The following is a 16,837-nucleotide window of genomic DNA, read 5'->3' as shown; positions in this document are numbered from 1 at the left end:
GTGTTTCTGGGAAGAAGGAAGTCGCTTTCCGGGGAGTTTTGAAGTGCCCTTCTCCAAATGGGTGGAACTGGGATGCCCAGCTTGCATAAATGAGGCTGGGGGTGATGGGGATAGCTGGATATGATCCAGTTTGGGGAATGGAGCATCCCACCTGTCCTGCCAGGATGGTACCCCTGTGGTCCCTCAGGTTTGGTGTGTTCAGGAGTACCTCTCCAGAGAAAGCCAGACCCACCAGCACATCGGATGTGCCAGAGACTCCTCTCCCAGCAGGTAATGGAGCACTCAGGGCAGCAGTGGGGCTATCTGTGATCCATGGCTTTTTGGTAGGGTTGTGCCTTACTCACCAGCATCTGCTGTTGTCTCTTCCCCTCTGGGATCCCACACTCCAGAAAGGAGTGGATGGGAGCCATGGAGAAGGTGACATGGAAAACATGAGTCAGAGCTGGACAGCCTGGAGCAGAAGCCAGGGACCAGCGTTGTGCCCTGTGGGGGGAACAGGTCTGCTCTCCCCAGGAACGGGCTGGGACCTTCCCACACCGTGTCATGAATTTACAGTGGTGCTGTGAAGGGAAGAATGGCCTCCAAACAGCACCTTCAGGCCTCTAGTGCATCCCAGGGTTTGGATCCTGGGAAAGCCAGGGCGCCTTGCCAGAGTTCCCAGCCCAGAAAAGCCAGCTCTCAGGAGGTCTGGGTGGCAAGAGGTACCTGAAGGCACTGACTGGAGAGCTTTACAGCTTCCCATCAAACTAGGGAAAACAGGTGCTGCTCCTATGCTGATCTAGGAGCTTCATTTTGCCAGCAGGAGCCTTTTGTCTCTCAGAAGATCCTCCTGGCTGGAAGAAACTTTGGAACTTAATTGTTAACCTGGATGGGCCTCAGTTCAAGGTGATGGACTTCTGCAGACAAGGAGCCCTGTGTTTCCAGGAGCTCTGCCCTGCAAAATGCTGAACACCTCCCAAGGCAACAGGGTCAGGGAGAGGGGGTCCCAGAGGAAGGAAAACATGGCCCATGTGGGTGGGGGGCACAGAAGGGTAATGAGGGGGGAGGAGTTACCACCTGGCAAGAATTACAAGCAGGGTAAGGCATTGTCATCTCTCTGGAAACCACCGTGGGGCAGCCTAATGTCAAAGGAGTCCACAGTTTTAAATTACCACTGGTACCATATAAAAAATATCGAAATTTGGGGTGAAAGGCTCAATGAACAAAGGGAAGGACTCTTATGGATTGATACTCTGCTTTGGTGTATCATCCAAAATGTACCTGCATTAGAGTGAGAGTAGTAAATGTGTCCCTTTCACCAAGTTCCTGGGAAGAGGAAGGGTCCCTGCAGAGTGCAGGGCTTGGCTGAGTGGCAGACAGGGGTCCACCCACCACCACATTCCTGCCTCACTCCATGCTGGCCCCCAGCCAGCAGCACCACCCGGGACTGCTTGGGGGACCCACCTGGAGATGCAAAGGCCTGGGAAGGCCCACTTGGAGCAGCCATCCCCTAATATGCTTTGTGACAGCAGCCCAGGACTTTAAACTTGGTGCCTGTGACTGCACAGGAGGCTCAGCCAGGTAATGCCAAAGGATGTCTTGTTCTGTGCTGCTTTCTGCTCCCTCCTGGGGCCTCCTTGGTGCTGCCAACTCACCATTTGTGATGTTTTTAAAATCTCAAATCACATGATCGAAATGGTGGTGGCATAAAAGGCAAAGAAAGTTTTGACTTATGGGAGCTACTGTGAAAAAAGACTTGCACAGAGGTGGAAAAAATGCCTGTTGTGGTACTGAGGGGCAGCTACTCACCCTGTACAATGTCAGAGTGTCAGATAGGGATGCCCTGTTGTGCCAGTCCAGTCTCTGGGGTGGTTTTCCAGCACTGGGGAAAAGTCCTGGAAGCTGGCTCCTGCATCGCCTGTGGCTGTTTTTCTCTCCATCCCCTGCACTGGCTTTCAGTCCCCTCCTGCATTCCTTCCCATATCAAAAGAGAGGAGACAAAAAGGACCAAGTGACTATTTCCAAACCAATGCAAACGCCCCAGGCAGCAGCTCAGCCCTGCAGTGCCCAGCTCTGGACGGGCAGATGAGTGAGAACATTCATCCTTGCCCTCAGTGCCCCTCTGCCCTCCCCTCTACCAGGTGCCCACTCAGCCTCCCCTCTGCAGCTCACACATGCCAGCTGCCTGCCCCCTCCATGGCCCCAGCAAAGGGAAGGGGCTGCTAACAGAAATATCTTGCTTCAGTGTGACCTCCCTGACCCGAAACCCTCCAGAGACCTCTCTCCAGATTATCCTCATCCTGCTGCTGCCAAGCTCTGCCTCTCGGCCTTGACCCTTCTCTCGGCGCTGCAGAGGCTGCCCTGTGAGGAGTGGGGGTGTGTCCCTCACGGTGCCTTGCTGCTGCCTTTTGTGTGATCTCCCACATGGCCCTCCCCTCATCCAGAGGTTCTCCTGCCGATGTGCCGGGCTGGGCTCAGTGCTGGCACCGCAGCATCCCTTGGGATCCTGTCTCTTAGCAACGCCAAGGAAGATGCTGAGCACACGTCTGGTCCATCGGTCCACGGAGCCTCCGTGCACAGTGCAGAGGGCAGCTGCTGCCTGGAGGGAACACAGCTCCCCTGCACGACCCACCTCCCCTCTCCCCCGCCCCTGAGAAGCGGGTGAGGGGCTCAGGAGGTTGAGCACTGTGTGGTAAGATACACACAGGTACCCCCAAAAATGTCAGGGCAGTGGAAAGAATCCAAAAAGGTTCATTCTGAAGACGAGAACGCTAAAAACTTGCAAAGGAGAAGCTGCATCAGGCTGCAAAGCAGCGCTGGGCCTGAGAGAGACACACCTCCTGTTTCTTCTTTGAGTTGTATTATCTCTGCTTCCCCATCTCTCCCCACTGGATGCAAAGACCTGTGGCATCTTCTCTGTCCTCCCATATCAGAGAGTGAGCTTCTGGAATGCAAAAGGGAAGAGAACAGCACTGTTTGGAGAAAGTGGCAGGGAAGCCTCTCTTAAGTGAAATGCTGACTCCTCGGTAGCAAAATCTTCTGGAAAAAGAGTATTTACTCCTGCAAGCACCAACGTGGGGCCTCTCAGCCTGGTACCCCTGCCCTGCTCTCCAGCCCATCCCACAGCTTTCTGAAGGCCTTTCCTGCACCAGCAACATGCAAAACTCCCACCACCCTTCTCCTCCTCTTCCAGCACTCCTCCACCACCAACAAGGCCCTCAGGAGGTGCTCAGACTGCCCCAAAGCAGCCAGGGGGGCTGATGAGTATCTCCAGTACATCCTCCTGTCCTCTGTGCACAGTGCAGAGGGCAGCTGCTGCCTGGAGGGAACACAGCCCCCCTGCACACCCCACCTCCTCTCTCCCTTATCCCTGAGAAGCAGGTGAGGGGCTCAGGAGGTCGAGCACCAACGTGGGGCCCCTCAGCCCGGTACTCTTGCCTTGCTCTCTGGCCCATCACAGATCTTTCTGAAGCCCTTCCCGCAGCAGCAACATGCAAAACTCCCACCACCCTTCTACTCCTCTTCTACCGCTCCTCCACCGCCAGCAAAGCCCTCGGGAGGTGCTCAGGCTGCCCCAAAAGAGCCGGGGGGGGGGTGTGGTGTGATGAGCATCCTCAGAGTCCCGCTCATCCCCTGTGTCCCACTCATTCCCAATATATGTCCTGCTCATCCCCCCTGTCCGTCTTGCTCATTCCCAGCCTGTGTCCCGCTCATTCCCGGTGTGTGTCCCGCTCATTCCCGGTGTGTGTCCCGCTCATTCCCGGTGTCTGTCCCGCTCATTCCCGCTGTGTGTCCCGCTCATTCCCGCTGTGTGTCCCGCTCATTCCCGCTGTCTGTCCCGCTCATTCCCGCTGTTTGTCCCGCTCATTCCCGCTGTCTGTCCCGCTCATTCCCGCTGTCTGTCCCGCTCATTCCCGCTGTCTGTCCCGCTCATTCCCGCTGTGTGTCCCGCTCATTCCCGCTGTCTGTCCCGCTCATTCCCGCTGTCTGTCCCGCTCATTCCCGCTGTCTGTCCCGCTCATTCCCGCTGTTTGTCCCGGCCCGGGCGGTGCCGGCGCAGTTCGGGCCGCGGCCGCCAGGGGGCGGTAGAGGCGCGGGCCGGGCGCTTTGCTGCCCCCTGGCGGCCCCGCGGCCGCGGCCGGTGCCGATTGTCCCGGGGATTGTCCGGGGGATTGTCCCGGGGGATTGTCCCGGGGATTGTCCCGGGGGATTGTCCCGGGGGATTCTCCCGCTTCCCCATGGCCGCACGCGTGTCCCGGGGACACGGCAGAGCGCGCGACCAGGGCGAGGAGATACGGGGTGAGTGCGCCTGTCCCTCCCACCCGGGAGGAACGTCTCCGGCAGAGGGGCCCCCTCGGGGTGAGCGGTGCGGTCGGAGGGGCGATTCAGGTCGTGTCGGAGGGATGGGGATGCTCCCCGGGCTGTGTTACTCCAATATCGGAAGGACGGAGGTGCCCCCGGGCTGTGTTATTCCCTGTACCAGAAGAACAGGGGTGTCCCCAGGCTGTGTTATTCCCAGTATCGGAGGGATGGGGGTGCTCTCCGGGCTGTGTTATTCCAATATCGGAGGGATGGAGGTGCTCCCGTGCTGTGTTACCCCCGTGCTGGAGGGTTAGAGGTGCCCCCGGGCTATGTTATTCCCCGTACCAGAGTAACGGGGGTGCCCCCGGGCTGTGTTATTCCCTGTATCAGAGGGCTGGGGTGTCCCCGGGCTGTGTTATTCCCTGTATTGGAGGGTCGGGGGTGTCCCCGGACTGTGTCACCCCGTGCTGGAGAGAAGCGAGTGGTCCTGGGGCTCTGTTATCCAGAGGGAGGGGGTACCCCCCTCTTGTGTTACACCCGTGCCCGAGGGATGAGGGTGCTCCCCGGACTGTGTCACCCACGTGCTGGAGGGATTGGGGTGTCCAGGGGCTGTGTTACGCCCGTCCCAGAGGGATTGGGGTGCCCCGGGCTGCGCTGTTCTCGTACCAGAGGGATGGGGGTGCCCGTGAGCTGTGTAACCCCCGTTCCGGAGGGATTGGGATGTCCCGGGGCTGTGGTACCTCCGTGACGAAGAGAAGGGGTTGCTCTCGGGCTTGTGTTATCCCCCGCCCCCCCCGGGGCTGTGTTAGACCCCTGCCGGAGGGATTGGGGTGCCCCGGGCTGTGTTGTCCTCGTACCAGAGGGATGGGGGTGCCCCCGGGCTGTGTTATCCCCCTCTCGGATGGACGGAGGTGTCCCCGGGCTCTGTTATCTCTGTGTCAGAGGGATGGGGGTGTGCCGGGTCTGTGTTATCCCCGTGCCAGAGGGATGGGAGTGCCCCCGGGCTGTGTTATCCCTGTGCCGGAGGGATGGGGGTGTCCCAGGGCTGTGTCACACCCGTGCCGGAGAGAAGAGGGTGGTCCTGGGGCTGTGTTGTCCCACATACTGGAGCTGCCTTCTCCCCATGCTGGAGGGATGGGGCTGCTCCCGGGCTGTGCCATCCCCTGCATCAGCAGTAGGGTGCAGGACAGGCTGCTCAGGGCGCTGCATACCCACCTCTCTGCAGGCCCAGCAGTGCCCCAGGCTGGATCACCATCCTCTTACAAGCAGTGTAGGGAGAAGTGACAGGCGCTGAGCTGGCTCTTCTTCCCTGAGAGCCTCCAGGATGGAGCACTGCGGGATTAAGTTTGTGCTCAAGTGGTCTCATGCTATCTCAAAGCTGCAATGCTTCCTGGGCTGCTCAGGGAAGGACTTGGAGTAGGGGTTTTGGAGGATTTGTGGCCTGACAGAGAGTTTGCTGCAAGGATTTTTGCTCTCAGGTTCCTGGCCAGCTGCTCCCTTGTCCTTCTGTGTAAGGGAGCAGGTTCAACTGGGTGTCAGAAACATCCTTTCAACCAGTGGTGTGTAAGACACGAGCCAGAGGAACAGCATCCCTGCCACGTCCATTCCTGGGTTTGCTGCAGTTCCCCAGAGCAGAGGGAAGGCTGAGAAGCAGAATTAAAAAGGTGTGATGTGGACAAGCCCACTCAAGCTGACTGGCAGCTCATCTTGGTCTGATGGACGAAAATTTCACTGGGAGGGTTTCAGGCCTTTCTTGGCAAGCAGAATTAGCAGCCTCTTGGCAGGTTTGCAGGCATGGGATGCTGTGTCTGTGGGATGAGGAGCTCTTGCTGTGAGGAGCTTCTCATGCTATGAAATGTCTTCAGCCTCCAGTTCACTGTCAGTCCCTCTGGGTAGTGCAGACCTTGCCTGTTGATCATAGTGGAGCTTCCACCCCTTCATATAGATACTGAAGGGGAGGCAGAGGGCAGGCTTAGGGTATCAGAATGTTTGATAAATTAGGTTGCTTTTCTGAAATATTTTTTTTTTTAATTAAGGGGAAATGCTGATCACGTCTTCAGAACTGAGTTCTTGTTTGTGGATTTGAGACGATTCTTTAATCAAAATGCCTTTGCATAGGATGAATGGCAATCTTGGAGTTAAAAAATCATTGTCCCCGAGTGACAGCTTTTGGTTCTTTCTGCCTGGCATCAGTGTGGCAGGAAAAGGGGAGACATGGTTACTGGGTTAAGTGTGAGGGAGGCAGTGGTTCTGGGTTGCTTCCTGGGCTGGCAGAGGTGGTGTGAGGCTGTGAACAGCTAGTTTGTGCACCTACAGTCAGCTCAGAGCCAGCTGCAGCCTGCACCCTGCTGCTGGCAAACTGAATTTCACTGCTGTGTGCTCAAAGGCATCATCCCATCCCCATTCCCGGCACCACAAACGGGCTCAGGCAGCCCTGGGCTGGAGATGGTGGTCTGTTCTGTCCCAGTGTTCTCTGTCACCCCTGGGATTCATCCAGCACCATCACTCAGGGTCCTGGACTGCTCTCCCTGGGAAGGCCTGTGGCATCTGCTCCAGCACAGGACAGGCAGGCCACCATCCTGGGTTACTGCTGCCTGATTCTGCCCTGCCTGCTCCTCCCTTCTACCCCAAATTGTCCTCTCTGGAAGCCACTGCAACAGCCCTCACAAAGACTAGAGAAACCTTTCTGCACCTTTCAGCTTCGTTCCAGGCTGGGGTGCAGACTCCCCTGGCCCAGAGCGAGGGGCTGAGCAGCTGAATTCAGTGCAGGGCAGGTAAAAGGACGTTGTGGGTGACAGGCTAAAAGGAACCTGACATGGGGACACTTGCAAAGTGATCTCTGTGGCTTTTCTCAGGGTGGGCTCAGCCATCAGGTTAGTCCAGAAACACTCACCTCAGTTTTGGGTCTGCTGAGGGGGCTGCCATGGGTCCCACCTCAATTCACGACTGTCCCAGACGGCTTTTGGCAAGTCTGAGTTTAAGAAACAAACCACACCTGGCAGAGAGACCTTTTCTGGAGGGCCTTAGAGCTTTCAGCAAAGGGACCTGGACAGTTTCCTACTGCCTCTTTTGAGAGCAGGAACAAGGAACAGGGTTTTGAATGGTGTCCTGAGACCTGATGCTCTGTGTTTCCGTTCCAGCACAGGGTTCTAAGCCAAGAAAACTGCCTGTCCTGCCAAGGCCGGGTAGGAAACTGGGCCCTGGAGCAGCGTCAGCAGCGTGGCGTTAACTCCTCTCTGCAAGGAGCACTGAGGCTCCTTTGATGAGCTCACTATCTGCAGCAGTTACTTTCTTGTTTCCTTCCAAAAGTCCTGTCCTGCCTGGCTTAGCCATGGCCTGACACTGTGGAGCTTGTGAAGATGCTCATTCAGGCTCAGTGATGAACTTTAGTCACTTCTTAACCACGTCCTGTCTGAGCTGTGCTCTGCTGGGGAACAGCCAGCCTTGGCTGGGGGATGGCACTGGGGGATGGCACTGGGGGATGGCACTGGGGGATGGCACTGGGGGGCAAGGAGTCAAGCAGAGGTAGGTGGGCTTGAGCCAGGGGAGGGAATGGCTGCAGAGCAGGGACCTTGAAGCAGTTTACAAGCCTTAAACATGTTCTGGAACAACAGCAGTGGGACACATGGGGAATATTATATTTTCTCTTTGGGTGATGGTTTCTTGCAAAACCCTGGGTTTAGCAGATCAAGTAGAAGGGATGAGCTGTTAGTTTGGGCACACATATCCCACAGGCTCCTGGGAGTGGGGTGTTTCTGGGGGTAGGACAGGTACACTGACTGCCAGCAGCAAGTCTAGCAGTCATGTCAGAGAGACTGAGAGCTGCTCTGCTTTGATCATCCCATCTGCTTGCCTGAGCACACCACACATCTGCACTTGAGCTGTCTCCCATCAGGTGAGACGTGTGCCTGGACAAGCTGCCTCCCCTGTATTCGCTCCTCCTGCTGCGGTGACCAGATGTCCTACTCTTTAGTGATGTTGTCCTACTTTCAAGTAGGTTATTCTATTTTTGCCTGGCCCTGTCCTTTTTGTGACTTTGCCTCCCTACGTGTCCTGTGCCTGGCTTTCCCCTGGCAGAGGCAGAGGATCTGCAGGTCGTGGTCCTGAGCAGTACAAGCCATTTCCCTCTTCTGTGTTTCCCCAGGAACTCGCACAACCACCAGCCTTGCAGACCAGGCATGGGCAGGGACCCAGTGCCTCCTCAAAGATGATTAGATGCTGAAGGTCCTCAGAGGGAAGGGTCAGCTTGCTTTAAGGGTTTTGAGTGGCCTTGCTCGAGCTGGCAGTCATGTGAAGGTGTTTGTTGTTGTTTATATGTCTTATCTTCAAGAGCCAGCGCTTCCAGGATCTGAAAGAGATGTCTAAGCAGAGAAGGAAAGGGCTGAGCTCCCTCTCAGGGCTGAGAGTCAGCTGGGAATGGAAATGGAGCCTTGTCCTGTAACTGCAAACTGGCAGCTTGAAGTCTGGGTACTGCAGGGACCTGACTGCCAGCTCACAAGCCTTCCTTGGAAAACACCTTGTCTTTGGCTGCCAGTCCCTGCTGACACTGATCTCTGACACTGGCTCTTGCTGGCTTCCCCTTCTCTTACCCTTTGACTTCAGTTTGAAAACTGCAGCTTCTTGTTCAAGCCAGCCACGACACGCTGAGGTCAGGGTGCCTGAAGGTCTCTGAGCTGCCCCAGGTGGACTCCCTGGCATGGCTGCCAGGCTGCAGCCATGGAAAAGGGCAGTGCCCCGTTGGACAGGCTGGGAGGGAGCACGCAGGCTGGAAGCCGAAGGCTGACAAGCTTTGGACCAGCACTGCAGTTTATTTATGGCCTGCTTAGCAATCTCAGGCAGGCAGTGTGGGTTAAGGCATCTCCTGTCCTGGATTGACAGTACAGATCCAATTAGCCATGAAAGCCTCTAATTATTTGTCCTGAATTGCTCCGGTGGTAACCAAGGCTGTGCTATCTCCTCCTTTTGTCTGTGTCCCAGCTGGAAATGCCCCAGTGTCCCTGCATCTAGAGCAGCAAGTGTGATGTGCGAGCAGAGTCAGCACAATCTAATCAAAGGAGACAGGCCCGGGGAGTTAATGAGGGGACGGACCCGCTTCGTTAACTTTGGAGAGTTCTCTAAGCCCCGTCCTGAGAGACAAAGGACTGAGATTGCGTGTGGCAAAGATAAGGCTCACGAGATGAACTGCTGTGGTAGAGGGGCTGCAGACCATGGGGAGGGAAGGGGGTGGCTGTCAGAAAGATTTGAAAGCAGAAAGTCCCTTGCATGTCACAGGAGAGGAACACCTCCCCTATGAGAAAGGCTGAGAGAATTGGGATTGCTCAGTCTGGGGAAGGGAAGGCTCCAGGGTGACCTTACTGTGACCTTTCAGTACCTGAAGTGGCTACTGAAGAGCTGGAGAGGGACTTAGGGCACGGAGTGACAGGACAAGGGGGAATGGCTTCAAATGGAAAGAGAGTAGGCTTAGATTGGATATTGGGAAGAAATTCTTCCCTGTGAGCGTGGTGAGGCCCTGGCACAGGTTGACCAGAGAAGCTGTGGCTGCCCCTGGATCCCTGGAAGTGTCCAAGTCCATGTTGGACAGGGCTTGGAGCAACCTGGGAGAGTGGAAGGTGTCCCTGCCCATGGCAGACTGATGGAGGTGACCATCCCAGAGAAATGACCCTCGATATCTGGGAGAGAAGCTGGGTCTCTAGTGGAACGTGTCCTTGCCCATGATGACTTTTAAGGTCCCTTCCAACCCAAACAATTCTGTGATTCTATGATTCTGATCCTACAGCTTGGCCAGCACAGGACACTGGAAGGACACTGGCTGCAGGGAGTCACGGGCATGAGGTGGGTTCACACGAGCAAGGTCCAGACGTGTGTGCTAAGTTACAGCTGTGGATTCTCAACTGGAAAACTATCTTAAGGTGAAAAAAGGTTTGCAGGACACTTATTGCCTCCTCCTGCTCATTCTGGGTTCTCATTCTGCAACGGAGGAGCCTCGACTCTCTGCTAGAGAAAATGTGTCATTTACATTCTCAGTAACCTTAACTCTGACCTGAAATGACAGCAAATAGCTCTCAGACAAGACAGGGCAGGCAGCCTTGCCTTGAAAGCAAAATTTTACACAAATAACATTCAGCTCCTGTATGAGGGGCCAGCTGAGTGCTTCCACCATTGTTTCCAGGTCACAGGGTCCCCCCCAAAATGGGTTTTACATGGTTGTCTTGTGATGCTGCCTGAAGGCAAGCCGTGGCTTTGCTCACCACGTGCACATTTTCTCTTTGTGTGGATGTCTGAGCATCAGACCTGCCAGTGAAACAGCTCTGCCCCTGAGCCTGAGAGGAAGGAGAATCAGCAAGGGTGCCCACCTGGGGGAGGCTGGGAGCTGTTCACAGGCATCCCTGGTGTGACACTGGAGCACCAAATATGTCTCTCTGACCTCCAGCCAAGGGACATTCAGACAGGACCCATCTCTGCCAGGGCCAGTGCCGGTCCTCAGAATCAGCTGACAGCTCCTCCGAGCCTCTTGGTGTCCTTCCCCTGCAGCCCAGAGGCTGCCAAGTTCAAGCCAGAGAGCTCCCTCCAAACAAATGGGGACGAGGGGGGCGGGCTGTTAACGTACAAAAACTGTTTCTTTCCTGCCTGCTTGGAAAGGGGAGCTATGGAATTTTAAGCAGCAAGGACAAAACTCCGCTGAAGAGGCCTCTTCTGTGCTTGCTTGGTGAAATCACTGATCACAGTGGTGGGGGGGTCCAGGAAGATGCCAGGCTTGCCCTGATTAATGGCCCTGTTGTTGTCTGCTCTAGTTTGTTGGTCTTTGCTCTGGGAGACCGTTTGCCAGAGCGGCAACTATTTTCCCCAGAGCAGCTTCCATGGGAGCTGTCCCCGTGGCAGGGGCTGTCCCTCTGCATGGCCAGGCTGCACAGTGCCAGCTCTTGGGCCTGGCCTAAAGGGCTGGCCCAAAGTGTTCTGGGAACTTCCTTTGTGGCCACAAAACCCAAACAGGTAGAGAGGGGACAGGTGAGAGGAGACAGAGGATCTTTTTTCCACCGAAGGCTTTCCTTTCTGGCTTTTAAGGGTGCCCAGCCTTGCAGCTCAGTACCCTGAGGAGGGGCACCCACTTCTCATACCTCGGTCTGTTCTCTCCAGCAGCACCGATTTGGCTGGGCTGGGAGCTCAGCAGCAGCCTGACTCATGCTTTTCATCCATCACTTTGACCATCCAGCAAAGCAGCTGTGCCCTGCACACCTCCTGTTTCCCACCCCGAGCTCAGAGCATCTTGCTCAGGCCCTCTTGCCTGTGTTTTTCTCCTTGAACCACTTAGTTTTAAAATAGAGCAATTATCTTCCTTCAGAAAGGAGCTTAGTCTCTCCAATCTAGGGCAGTTTGACAGCACAGCAGCCTGCACTGCTCACCCTGGGAGCACGGGTGTGTTCCCAGCGTGGGGGCTCTGAGGGCTGGAGCCCCTCTGCTCTGGACACTGCCTGAGATAGTTGGGGCTGTTCAGCCTGGAGAAGGGAAGGCTCCAGGGAGATCTAAAAGCACCTCCCAGTGCCTAAAGGGGCTCCAAAGAGCTGGAGAGGGACTTTGGACATGAGCATGGGGTGACAGGACAAAGGGGAATGGCTTCACGCTGACAGAGGGCAGGGTTATGAGAAGGAAGTCTTTTACAAAGACTGTGTAAAACACAGGTTGCTCAGAGAGTTGGTAGATGCCCCATCACCCCAGATATTCAAGGCCATGTTGAGTAAGGCTTGGAGCAAAGTGGTCTAGTGGAAGGTGTCCCTGCCCATGGCAGAGGGAGTGGAGTAGATGATCTTTAAGGTCCTTTCCAGCCCAAACCATTCTGTGATTCCAAGTGGGGGGTCCTGTCTGTGTCTTAGGATGGTGGTTGGGTCAGTGGTTTGGGGTCTGAGGAGGGACATGACTGGAGCTGAACAGTTTGAATCCTTGGTCCCAATCTTTTCCTAGTAACTGCTCACGAGTCAGAGGGATGCAGGTTTGGAGGCTTGGCTCTTTGGGAGCAAGGGCAACACGTTCTGCCAGAGTTCACAGCCCCTCCTCCATTGCCAAGCCCTGAGGGATCTCTGGATGGGGAAATTTGTCCCTGAGTCTATGTGATAAGAAAACACATCCCTTCAGACTGTTACCTACACACCTATCAACAGGTGACAGACCTGCAGGGCTGGCAGGAGCTTTCAGAGGTGGCCTAAGGCACATTCATGCCGGACCAGTTCTTATGTAGCTTGCTGCCAACAGAGGCTTCTCCAACCTGCTCCTAAAATCCCATACTGTGACCCCCCTGTCAACCCTAGATGGGGGCTTGGCTGTGATTTGGGGTCCAGAATTGCTTGTGGGGTTAAATGCTCAAAAATAAGAGCCTCTGCAGAAGCTTGTTGCAGGGATTAGTTCAGTGATGGGGGCACATTCTGCCAGCCTCAGCTGCCACACTGGCCGTGATGGGAAGGGTTTACATCCTCACATGTGTAGAGCACCTAATCTCCTCTGTCTTGGGATCCTTCTGCTGTCTCACAACTCTACACCCAGCTGTCGTTTAATTAAAAAATAAACAGTCAGGTAATCACAAGGAAAATGAAGCTGTTTTGTTCTTTATGTGTCCTTGGTGCTCTCCTGGCATCTTATCTGGGGACAACAGCTCTAAGCCTTGAATTTGCATTTTTGCCTTGCAGAGCCAATTGTTTTAATTGGGAGCAAAGCCAGGGAACAGTGATTGTCCCATGCCACACAGACTGGCTGTGGTGTTAGAGAGGAACAGTGCCTTCCTTCCCCTTTGCCCTGCCCGGTGGGCTCTGAGGTTCAGGTGATGTGGCTTTAGCTCGTGTTTGGTTTCACCTCTTGAGTGACTGCTGAGGGCACTTGGACTGTTCACCTGGAGAAGAGGAGATTGAGGTCAGAATTCACCAGGATCTGCAGCTTCCTCACGAGGGGCAGCTCCATCTCTGCTCTGTGTGACCAGTGACAGGACCTCAGGGAATGGCTGGAGCTGTGTCAGGGCAGGCTCAGGTTGGATCTCAGGGAAAGGTTCTTCCCCCAGTGGCTGGGGAAGACTGACCAGGCTCCCCAGGGCAGAGGGCACAGCCCCAAGGCTGCCAGAGCTCCAGGAGTGTCTGGACAACGCTCTCAGGGACAGGGTGGGATTGTTGGGGTGTCCTGGGCAGGGCCAGGAGTTGGACTGGGTGATCCTTGTGGGTCCCTTCCAACTCAGGGTACTCCATGATTTCATGATTCTCTGACACAGCTTTGTGCACCTGTGCTAAGCCAGCCTGGACATCAACCATAGCCCATGTTGTGCTGTGAAATATGGTCAGGAGAACCAGAGAAAGGTCTGTGTAGGGCATCCAAGGTCACGTGGAGAGCCAACATTAGCTACTGATTATCTCTACTGAAGTAGAGAAGAGCCAGCTGACCAGCAGCTAAAGGGGAGAAACAAACTCTTTGTAACAGAGGGCATTTGACCACAGACACAAGACCAGATGACTTGTTCTTCAGCTGAGCTCTGTGTCCTTTCAGTGGAGCCAGAGCTCCAACTCACACCCTAGAAGTTTGGGACCTACAGAGGAATCCCAGGTGAGCTCTGAGGTACCACTCAGTATGTTCATCTGACCTTGGCAAGCCTGGAGATGCCAAAGCATGGGGGGAGACTGCAGCCATCTCCGTATTCCTGGAGTCAGCAGAGCTTCTCCATCTGGTGGCTTTGGATGGGACACAGAAGAAAAAATTAAAAGGCAAATTCTCAAAGGTTGGAGAAGTGGAATCTCCTTGATTAAGGCATTATAAAGCACTGTGATCATCAGGTCCACCCCAAGTGTTTGTCTTGAGCCAGCCTGGGACCTCTTTTGGGTGTGGACCAAAAGGCTACCCAGTGCACAAGGCCCAAGCATCCATGGACACCCTCTCAGTGGATCAACTGGGGCTGGGTTTAAGGCATGGCCCAGGTGACAGACAAACCAAGATAGGACTTTGTTGCTTTGAACTTCCCCTACAGGAGCACCAGGCTTTCAATTCCAGATCACAGACCCCTCAGACACCCTCAGGGCTCAACCCACAAGCTTTGTACCCTGAATTACTCCATCACTACGGAGGAAATGCAGTGGTACAGACCCAGCCACGGCTCTGCTAATGCCTGGAGGCAGATTAGTGTCAGTCTTTTCCTTGGAGTCTGCCACCTATAGCACCTCTGACCAAGGCTCATGGCTTAAGCTCCACTGCACTCCTGCAGCAACACTGTGCATTTTTCATACTGGAAACTGAGATTTGCAGAGGTGAAGTGAGTTGGTAAAAGAAGTCAGAGCTGTGTGGAAGGAGAGAAAAAAAACCCAGTAAAGCTGTAAAGCTGCCATTTTAATTGGCTGCACTGTACCCTGAGAACATCATCGTTGCTGAGCTACCACCCAGGTGCTCATCCAGTGGGAGCTGCTGGAGATTTGCAAGTATAAGTGCTTTAAACAAGGGACAACGTGGATTAAGCCTGACACCCCACTGGATTCTCCTTCTCTTGGTCCCTGATCTACCAACAAGCACCTCTGCCACTTTGCATATAATGTGACCTATTGTATAAATATTTAGTCACTCCGTGGGGAACATTAATTATAGATGGAGACGCAGCTTTTGAAAGCTGCCTGTAGGTCCGGGCACCCAATTTCCATTAATTTTAATGAGAACCAGACATCCAAATCCCATTCGGTGGCTTTGAGCATCTCAGGCAAGAAGCTTCATCTGACATCCCCCCCCCCCTTCCATTCTCCCCACTCTGCAATTGAAGAGTGAGATTTGCAAATACCTCACAAATCCTGCGGATGCCTGAGTTGCCCTTGTGCCATGCCATTGTCCTCTGCTGAGGATGGTTGGCTGGTAGCTTCAGAAGTATTTATAATAAGTTCATTTAATCCATCCTGTTAGTTTTTTTTCCCCTCTGCAACCCCCCAGCCCCCCAGCACTTTGAAACAGCGACGCCTGAATGAACCCCCAGCCTGTGTGGGTTTTTTTGACAGAGAGGCTTTGATGCTCGCAAATGACAGCTGTGCAGAGCAGGTCTGAAATGAATGATTGAATTATCTGACTGATTAAAAATGTGCTGTGGCTTGGAAGATCTGACAGCAAGTACTGGCTGAGGCGACTCACATGAAAGGGAGCTGCATGCACGTAGGGTGTGTGTTTGTGTGTGCTTTGGGAAAAACAGCCGGTGAGATGGGACAAAACACCCAGAGCAGCAGCTTCTTAAGCTCAGCATCCTTTCCAAAGCTCCAAATCTGCTGTGAGGTGCTCAGCAGAGCTAAAACTCAGCGTGGTTGTGGAGATAATGATTATTTAGACAGACGTCAGCAGTGGTTTAGGAAATGGAAATTGAGCTAAAAAGTAGTGCAGGGGCTGGGGAACTACTTAACTGCATCTCAGTCCCGTACAGACCTGTGGCTGAGGAGTGATAAACTCTCCTGTTGGAAGCATGGTTCCATCCTCTGTGCCACAGACATGTGCCCATGGTGTGGGGCAGCCCCAGGGGTGTCAGCTCTGTGGGAATATGTCCCGTGATCCAGAGTTCTGACAAGCCTGGGCCCCTGTGAGATTAACTATAAATGGCTGGGAGGATGGAGAAAGGAAGCTTGGTTGTGGCTGTGCCCTCAGTGCTGTCAGTGATGGCAACAGCAGATGTGTTAATGCATGAGGGACAGGAACAGCCTTTCCAGACCTATCTCAACTTCCTTCCCAGTCCCCATATAGCAAAGTGTCCCTCCCTGATGCCTCACAGAAACTCAGCTCAGCCAGAACACAAGCAAAATATCTGGTAGTGAAAGGAATGAAAACATTAAAATTAAAAAAAAATGTTTCTTCGCAAATGAAACATATTTTGTCAGCTCAACAAGTTCACAGGTTCCTGTGGGAGTTCCATCCAGGGGAAAAAAAATCCCAGCGTAAAGGTTACAACTGTAATTCTTCATCGTGAATGCTCTTCTGATAGCTTGCTGAAATTGATTTTTCCCTACATTGTTTAACTGCTCTTCATCTCCCTACTTGCAGAAGATCACTCTCTTCCCCTGACCCCTGGCTCAAAAGAGATGAAACACTGGGCTATAACTAATTGCTTTATCAGAAGTAGTTTTGGTTTAGTCTCCCCTGAGAGAGGAGGTTTAGCCCAGCCCCTGAGTAGTTTGTTCTTTGCCCTTTGCAGTGCCATCAGCTGAACTGATGTTGGGTGTCTGTAACAGCTCCAGCCTTGCTGGTCACGCTCCCTGTCCCAGTTCCAGTGGCCATTTCAACAAGACTAAATGCTGAAGCTACAATAGTCCTGAGGGCACACGTAGCTAATGGGAATTCATTGGCATCTGTGTCATCTCTCCATCAACATCCTAAAATGTCCCTCTTATTGAATCCACTCCAGCAACCCAGGAGCCCTCAGAGCAGGGGAGGTGCTGGGATCCTGCTCCTGTGGCTCATCCCTGCTGATTGTCCCACTGCAGCTCAACCCCTTCCCAGGTGTGGGAGCCTCAAGCCCCCTGTGCTTCTGGCCCCCATTTCTCCCAGCCAGGCCCTGACTGCTGAGCTGAAATGAAAC

The 16,837-nt window shown here is 54.2% G+C and overlaps 1 protein-coding gene across 1 annotated transcript in view; it reads left to right on the top strand.

Annotated features, from left to right (window-relative positions):
- Positions 1–4,162: 4,162 nt before the first annotated feature.
- The window catches only part of PSD2 (pleckstrin and Sec7 domain containing 2), an 87,039-nt gene continuing 74,364 nt past the window's right edge, over positions 4,163–16,837 (top strand). The window contains exon 1 of the mRNA XM_064671533.1: positions 4,163–4,278. The gene's annotated coding sequence lies outside the window, so the exon portion shown is untranslated. The remainder of the gene's footprint in view (positions 4,279–16,837) is intronic.

This window comes from Pseudopipra pipra, chromosome 15, assembly GCF_036250125.1.
Source record: "Pseudopipra pipra isolate bDixPip1 chromosome 15, bDixPip1.hap1, whole genome shotgun sequence".
NCBI classification, from domain to species: Eukaryota; Metazoa; Chordata; class Aves; order Passeriformes; family Pipridae; genus Pseudopipra; species Pseudopipra pipra.
The sequence above is the reverse complement of the archived record's forward strand: the minus strand, read 5'-3'. Positions and strand labels throughout refer to the sequence as shown.